The following is an 8733-nucleotide window of genomic DNA, read 5'->3' as shown; positions in this document are numbered from 1 at the left end:
ATGGAAATATCTTATGTAACAGTTTTATTGTTTTTGTTATGTATTATTTAATACCATTTCTTGAATATTTTCAAACTCGACCTTAAAAATAATCTTGTTGTGTGTACCTTTTTTGTTGCTTTTATTAAGGAGTAGCTGTATGAAATAAAAAATTACCTTTCAGTATATATTTTTTAATACTTAAATCTTTCAATAAGGCAGCAAACCAGTTGCTAAATTATTGAATGCCACCATTGCACAGGACTGTGTACTGCTTCATTCTGTTCTGCATAGTGTCCCCATGCGTCGGAAGTGACTTTATGGCACCTAACAATATCAATGAAGACGTGTTTTTAGATGTTTCCTCACGCACATCTTTGTCCTCAAAGTAACGTCCTTGTTTTTCAATGTTGCTTAACCATTTGTCCTACCCATACTCCCGGGTAATTGACAGTAAATTATAGAATGGTTATTTAGCTATTTCATATGTAAAATTACAGTTCTTCATCATTTTTATGTACAAATGAGTGCAAAAACAATTAAGAGAGGTCTTGTACAGAAAATCTACCTAATGTAACTCAACTGCTGATTGCATGAGCATAGATTGTGTATCCAAACAAAACAAAAACCCTTGACCTCTTCAACATTTTCTCCATTTGTGTTAGTCTGGGTACATTAGAGAAATGAATCCACAGGACCTCATGTATAAGAGAGAGTTTTATATAAAAGTTAAGTGCACATCAAGAAAACATTCCAACCCAGTGGTGTCCAAGCCCACAAATCTAACATTAACTCATTAACCCATATATCTGACACCCATCCACAAAATCCTCCTCCATCTAAAATAATAGATGCAATGATGCCTACTGCAGGAGGAAAGTTGAGTCAGTGAATTTGTAAGCATCTCTGCTGGTAGGGGTCTCCACACGGCTGCTCCAGCACCCAGGGCTGCATCAGGGTAGGTCCATGTGGCTTCTCCTCAGGGACCTCTTTCAGGAAGTGAGCCTTGCAAGCTAAAGCAGGGAACTGGCTAAGGCAGCTGCACCCTGGTCCGGCCATCAGAAAGCAAGAGACCCAAGAACTAGAAAGGTGAGGCTCAATTAACCCCACATATGTTTATCAGCCAGGTTGGCACAATAAACTAACTACCTCATCATTCATCATGATGTTATCTAGTAGTCCAGTAGTGATAAATTTAGGCTTTTTAAAAATAAGTTTTAACCCATATTAAAGGCTACAATCCTGAACCTTCATCAGCAAGTGCATCAAGTCCTCCTCACTTTCAGCAAGTAAGGTTCTGTCTTTGGGGTATTGCATCCAATCCTGATGCTCCATTCTTCTTCATACAACACAGCTCCCCTGATAATTTGCTCAACATACAGATTGAACAAGTATGGTAGGGGTAACAACTCTGTCACATATCTTTCCTGATTTTAAACCATGCAATATTCTCTTGTGTTGTTCTCACACCTGTCTCTTGATCCATTTACATGTTCCATGTGAACACAATGAAGCACACTGGAATTCTCATCTTCTCAAGGCTATCCATATTTTATTGACTCCTATAATGAAATTCTTCCTGTCAGTATACTGTTGCCACCTTTGTTGGATGATATTCAGCAAAATGTTACTTTCATGTTTGAGCATTCTGCTGGGTCACCTTTCTTTGCAATAGGTACAAATATGGGCCTATTCCAGTCAGTTGTCCAAGGAGCTATCTTCCAATTTTACTGGCACAGGTGAGTGAGTGATTCCAGTGCTTCATTAGCTTATTGAAACATTTCAATTGGGTTCCATTATTCTTGGAGCATTGTTTATGTATAATGCTTTCAGTAAAGCTTGAACTTCTTCCTTCAGCACCATTGGTTCTTGTTTATATGTTTGCTCCTGAAATGGCTGAATGTCTACTAGTTTTTTTGGTTCAATGACTCTGTATTCTTTCCATCTTCTCCTGATGTTTTCTGCAATATCCAGTATTTTGCCCCTGACATATTTAATCAATGTTTGCTAATAGGCTGAGTCCCAGTTGTTGCTATAATTGATCCCATTGTTGTAGTCATTGTCAATCTCTCTTGCTAAGGGTCTTCCTCTTTTTAATGAACCCTTTAATTGACCAAGTATGAGGTCCTTTTACAGGGACCAGTCTCTCCTGAAACATCCAGTCTTTGACATGAAGCACCATTATCCTCCCTTTTAAGGACAAATCTAACTGCATTTCTTGTTGTTGTTCTCCTGGTTCTCTCATGGTGCTTTCAATTTTCTTAGTCAACATTTGCATACAAACACATCAATTCCTCAACAGTCTTCCATAGTCATTATCCAAGTTTCATTCTGTGATGCTCACTTTCCTGACATGAACACTGAAGACAAAATGGGTGCATAAGCAAATGTGGAAAAGAAAGCTGATGGTGCCCAGCTATTAAAAGATAAAGCATCTGGGGTCTTAAAGGCTTGAAGATAAACAAGTGGCCATCTAGGTTGGAAGCTACAAATTCCACATGGAAGAAGCATGCCAGCCCATCTGATCATGAGGCTAGATCAGGCTAGACCAGAGCATATATACTGGTACAGATAAGAGCTCTCAACACATGGATTCCAGGACAGATAATTACCTCTGGAACAATAATAGGAGTAGCAATACCATGAAGTAGGAGGAAGGTTGGGGGGATCAAGGGAGAACCAATCACAATGATCCCCACCCCCAGGGTGAGGAACAACAGAAATATGTATAAGGGGAGACAGCTGATGGTAGAAGATACTAAAATAATAGTAATGTTAATTTATCAAGGGTTCATAAGAGAGGGAAGGGGGGAGGGAGGGAGAAAAAATGAGGAGCTGATACCAAGGGCTCAAGTAGAAAGAAAATGTTTTTAAAATGATGATGACAACATATGTACAAATGTGCTTGACACAGTGGATGTATAGATTGTTACAAGAGCTATAAGAGCCCCGATACAACGATTTATCTATTTTTTTAAAAAAGGAACTGATGCCGTTGAGTAATGGTGTTGGTGAAGAACATTGAAATGAAAGTGAACTGCTAGCAAAACAAATGTTCCCATCTTTGAAGACAAATAACCAGAAACCAGAATGTTCCTTATTGCATAGAATGGTGAGATTATGCCTCGTATACCTAGGGAATGTTATTAGGAGGGACAAATCCCTAAGAAATATATTAAGTTTGGGAAAGTAGAGGGTCAGTGTATTGTGATGGAAAATTCCTCAACAGAATATTCCTGGACTTTTTCATCAACAATGAAGTTTTTAACTTTATTAAAGTTTATCCATAGTGAATTTTGTGATTGACTTCTAGTCTTTGAGAAAATATGGAAAGATTACACCTTTGGAATTCCCCAAAACAGTTGACATAAACTTCTAATATGGTCTCGCTGCCATGAATTTAACTGGCCAGCAGATCACCTTAGAAGACATGGTTTTGTATAGTGCTTTGTGCAGGATTTAGATCTTTACTATATTAAGTCTTCCTGTCCATGAGCATGGGGTATTCTTCCATTAGTGGAGGTCACACTTCATTTCTTGTAATAGTATTCTATAGTTTTCCTTGGACAAATCTTTTTTGTTGTTGTTTTGGTTAGGTATATCCATAGATATTTCAATTTGTGATCGGCTATTATGAACGGTACTACCTTTTTTATCTCCTCTTCTATGGTCTCGTCTGATGTATAAAGCAGTTCAATAGACTTCTGATTGTTTATCTTGTATCCTGCCATTCGGTCACATTCCTCTATATCTTCCAGAACTCTTTTGGTGCTTTTGGAGTATTCCCTATATAAAATCATATCATCTCTGAATAATGATAATTTCACCTCGTCTTTATCCAGACAAATACCTTTGAAGTCTTTCCTTTGCCTGATGTTTTTAGCTAGGACCTACAGTATGATGCTAAATAAAAGTGCAATTGCTTTCATTTTTTTCTCCATTGACTACCATACTGGCTGTTGATTTTTCATATATAGCTTGTATTATGTTGAGGAATTTTCCTTCCATTTCTATATTCTTGAGTGTCTTAAACAGGATTGGGTGTTGGATGTTGTCAGATGCTTTTTTTTGCATCTATCGATATCATGTGGTTCTTATCCCTTTGTCATGTCTATGTGGTGAATAATGCTGATGGACTTTCAGATGTTGAACCATTCCTGCATCCCTGAAATAAATCCCATTTGGTCATGGGGAATTAGTCATTTTATATACATCTGTATTATTTTTTTTTTCACATCTGTATTCTATTGGCCAGTATTTTTAAAAGGATTTTTGCATCAATGTTTATTAGATATATCAGTCTGCAGTCCTCAATTTTTGTGGGATCCTTGGCCACCTTAGGTATCAGTGTTATACTAACTTCATAGAAATATTTCGGGAGTTTGCCATCTTTTCCTATGCTCCGGAAGAGTTTTTGTTGGATTGGTGTCTGTTCTTCCCTGAATACTTAGTAGAATTCTCTTGTGAAGCTGCCGGGCTTGGGGAATTTTTTAGTTGGTATTCCCTAGATAACCTTCTCTACTTTTTCTATTGCTATGGATCTGTTGAGGTTCTTAATGTCCAACTGGGCTAATCTCAACAGGGATTGTTTTTCTTGTGTTTCCATTTGTCTGCAGGGCAATACAATGGATCCTAGTGAATTTAAAAGGCTAATTACACTGTACTGCAAGGCCTTTAGTCCAGTGAATTCAACAACTTGGAAGACATAGACAAATGGAAAAACAGGAGACTGAAGGAGACAGCACTGGAGACAAAGTGTGGGAATTGTGCCCGGTCTGACCTCCCACAGCAGGACAAGGAAAGAAGGGAGTTCAACAGAGCAGCAAGGAGAGTAAAGCAACGAAATCCCTGAGAAATTCCAAAACTACACTTTAGACTCGAAGGACAGGGCTTGGCACCTCATCAGACTCGATTGGAAAACATACATAAGGGTCAGCAGACAGACCTGGAACTATTTATAGGATCTTCTTCTTCTTCTTCTTCTCCTACTACTTCTTCTTTTTCATGTCTATCTTTACAAACAGGCAAGATAAATGAGACCGACAACTCCTGGGGGACAGAGGAGAGAGGGAGGTGGGGGAAAGAGAAGGGAGAGCCAACAAACCCAGGTAGAAGGGAACAGCAAAAGATCTAAAATCAATGGCAAGGAGGTGTAGAAAGCCTGGTGGGATTTGATTAAGTACAATGTAACAGAGTAATCAGTGAGATCCCAATGAAGGTCAAACATGATATCAGGACAGGAAGAAAGTAAAAAGAAATAGAGGAAAGACTGTGGAGGCAAAAAAACATTTAGAGAAGTATAAGTATAGGCATGTATATATGTCAATATCTTACTATATAACAGTTAGGATATAGATCTAGGTACATATATTTATAGGTAAAATATTAAGGTAGCAGGCAAACATTGGACTTCTACTGTCCTCCCTCAATGCAGGAACATTTTGTTCTTATAACCTGGCATTCTGTGATGCTCACTTTGCTGATGCTTGCTGAAGAGAAAATAGGTGCAGAAGCAAATGTGGTGAAGAAAGCTGATGGTGCCCAACTATTAGAAGATACAGTGTCTGAGGTCTTAAAGGCCTGAAATTAAACAAACAGCCATCTAGAAAGGAAGCAAGCCAGCCCACATGGCGGAAGCATACCAGCCTGTGTGATTTCGGTGAGATCAGGTATCAGGCATCAGAAAACCCCAAACAAACATGATATCAATGTGACTGAGGGGCATCAGAGTGGAGATCCAAAGCCCATCTGTAGACAATCGGACATCCTCTCACAGAAGGGTAACAAGTACTGGATTGGCCAGTCAGGATGCAATATAGCACTAATGAAACACAACACTCCTCGAGTTCTTTAATACTTCCTTTCACCCACTGTCATGACTCTAGTTCTACCTTACAAATCTGGCTAGCCAGGAGCATGCAGACTGGTACAGATAAGAGATCTTGACACACAGAATCCAGGACCGATAAAACCCTCAGGAACAATAATGGGAGTAGTGATACCAGGAAGGTAGGGGGAAGGAGAGGGGAGAAGGAGGAGAAAGAAGGAACCGATCGCAATGGTCAACATAAAGCAACACCCCCTTCCCCAGGGGGACGAACAATAGAAATGTGGGTGAAGGGAGACAACAGATAGTGGAAAATATAATAATAATAATTTATAATTTATCAAAGGTTCATGAAAGTGGGAGGCTAGCAGAGGCCGGGAAAAAAAGAGGAGCTGATACCAAGGGTTCAAGCAGAAAGAAAATATTTTGAAAATAATGATGGCAACATATGAACAAATGTGCTTGATACAACTGATGTATGGATTGCTACAAGACCTGTAAGAGCCCTCAATAAAATGATTAAAACACAAAACAAAACAAGAAGACATTGTTTTTATTGGCCGATTTTTTGAAGCTTTATGAGATTAATGGAAGTTTATTATTGAAAGAAGGTGTCTTTCTCACAGATACACATTTAAACAAGTTTTGCTTGGAATGAACTGTCATGTATAAACTGGAAACCCAGTGGCATATTGTGTATATTCCAGATTGTTTATACCCTTGTTTTACAAAAACAAAAGATGGTTTCAGTTAAAGGTATAATGTTATTGTTGTTAGAGGCCACTGAGTCAGTTCCAATCCATAGTGACTTTATGACAACAGAATGAAACATGGCCCAGATTTATGTAATCCTCACAATTCTTCCTATGCTTGTGCCCCTTGTTGCAGCCACAGTATCAATCCATCTCCTTGAAGGCTTTTCTCTTCTTTGCTGCCCTCGCCATTCCAAATTATAGAATAATGTCATTTATATCACGTGCAAGTGAAATTTTTCTGAAAAGTATCCAACAAAGATTGTGGTACATTGATTGGAAGCTGCCAGAGATTCAGGCCAGCTTCTTAAAAGAGCGTGGACCAAATGACATCATTGCTGATGTCAGATGGATCTGAGCTCAAAGCAGAGAACATCATAAAGATGTTCACTTGTGTTTTATTAACTAGGCAAGGGTGATTGATTGAGTGTATGCTAACAAACACTGGGCAGTCGAGAAGAATGGGAATTCCAGAACACGTTTTCGTATTTCTGGGGAACGTGTACATGCAGCAGGAAACAGTTGTGAGATCAAAACAATGAAAACTGCATGGTTTAAAATCAGGAAATGTGTGCGGCAGAATTATATCCTCCAGCCATGTTTATTTAGTTTATATGTGAGCAAATAATTAGAGGACTCGTGGGGGTGGACTGCTGACCTTTAAGTTAGCAGCTCAATGCATAACCAACTATATTTCCAAATGCCTAAATCAACCACTCAAAATTAAAATCACAGAGTAAGTGCAGAATGATACAAGTCTGTCTCTTTCCTTTTCCACCAACTTATTGTCATGAGCAGTCATCCCATAAATGGAAAGGAATTAGGATTTCCCAAATAAGCCATAAGCAACAACTCATGGTTCTATGACTATTTTCGCCTTCCATTCGTCTTTCACCTAACTTTTGATTTTTTTGTTAACAAAAAAAACATTTTTAGCAATGATCCTTTTAAAGTAATATAACTCTTGCCATCACTCTTTATTTTCTTGAATGACCTTCTCTATAGCTTTAAAAAAGAAAGACGGCACTCGACACTGGCAATCTCTAGATTACTTTCCATCTCACCTCTTTGGGTGGGCATTTTCACTCAGTCTCTTCTCTCCTCTCCTTCTCTCTCGCTCTCTTTTCTTTACAACTATTACATTTGTCCCACCTAGGACACCTCTGTATTCAGATAAAGATGGAACAAGATCAGTTTCCAGAGTTGTAGCAGCATTGCTTGTTACTTTCAGCTAATTCATTCCATCTGGGAAAAGATTATAGCAATGTGAATTTACACAGCATATGAGTTTCCTGTTTCATATGCTATGCCAAAGCAAAGTTCAGCCTGCTGGCCCTCTGTGGAATTGCCTTATCTGCCCACCGCAAATATAATCTCACAGAGCATCTTTCAAGTAAGCCAAACTAAGCAGATATGGAACATGGTATTTCTTTTGGATTTGAAGTCTCATTTCATTTGTTTTCAAACAGGGTATCTGAGGAAGTTGTTGTTTTCCCAAATGCCTAAAGAGAATGTATTTATGTTCTGTGAGCCTCATGTGACCATCTTTGAAGCCATGTTAATTTTAAACATCAGGGATTTTACTACCATTTGTTTCTAGTTCTTAGCAATGATTTAAATATTATCTATCTTAAGCAGTTTTATTTATCCCTGGCAGCATGAATTCATGATTTTGGTTGTTCTGATATTTAACTTTATAAAAAAAAATCAGAAAAATAAGCCTGAATAAATTATGCATCATTCCTTGAGATATAAGAATGACATCACTTTGTACAGTGTGTAGAATTGGACTAGAGAAAGGAAACAGACAAAAGGTGCTTTAGAAGAGAGAAAAATTTATGTGGAAAATGTGTGCATGGGGCAGATAATGTTCTACAAAATCTGGAATTATCCTCAAGAAGTGGAGCATTAAAGGTGGCTTCATATGGAGGATGGTAATTAAAGCAGTCCTTGAAATTGGACCAGGCTATTATAAATTGCTCAAGAAAAATCTCTAGAATACGTTTGCATGGTGTGGTGATGAGTATAAGGAGACAGTCCAAACCAGGTGGTTTATGAATGGAAGGAGACCAAATTTTGAGTGGGGATGACTTCTAAAAAGTTAGCAGGGGGTGGGGGGGACAGAAACCAAAATATGCAAGCATATTAATGTGTACATTTCAGGATACTTTTTTT

This window comes from Echinops telfairi, unplaced genomic scaffold, assembly GCF_000313985.2.
Source record: "Echinops telfairi isolate 266 unplaced genomic scaffold, ASM31398v2 ScPeMD7_7469;HRSCAF=8507_1, whole genome shotgun sequence".
Taxonomy (NCBI): Eukaryota; Metazoa; Chordata; class Mammalia; order Afrosoricida; family Tenrecidae; genus Echinops; species Echinops telfairi.
The sequence above is the reverse complement of the archived record's forward strand: the minus strand, read 5'-3'. Positions refer to the sequence as shown.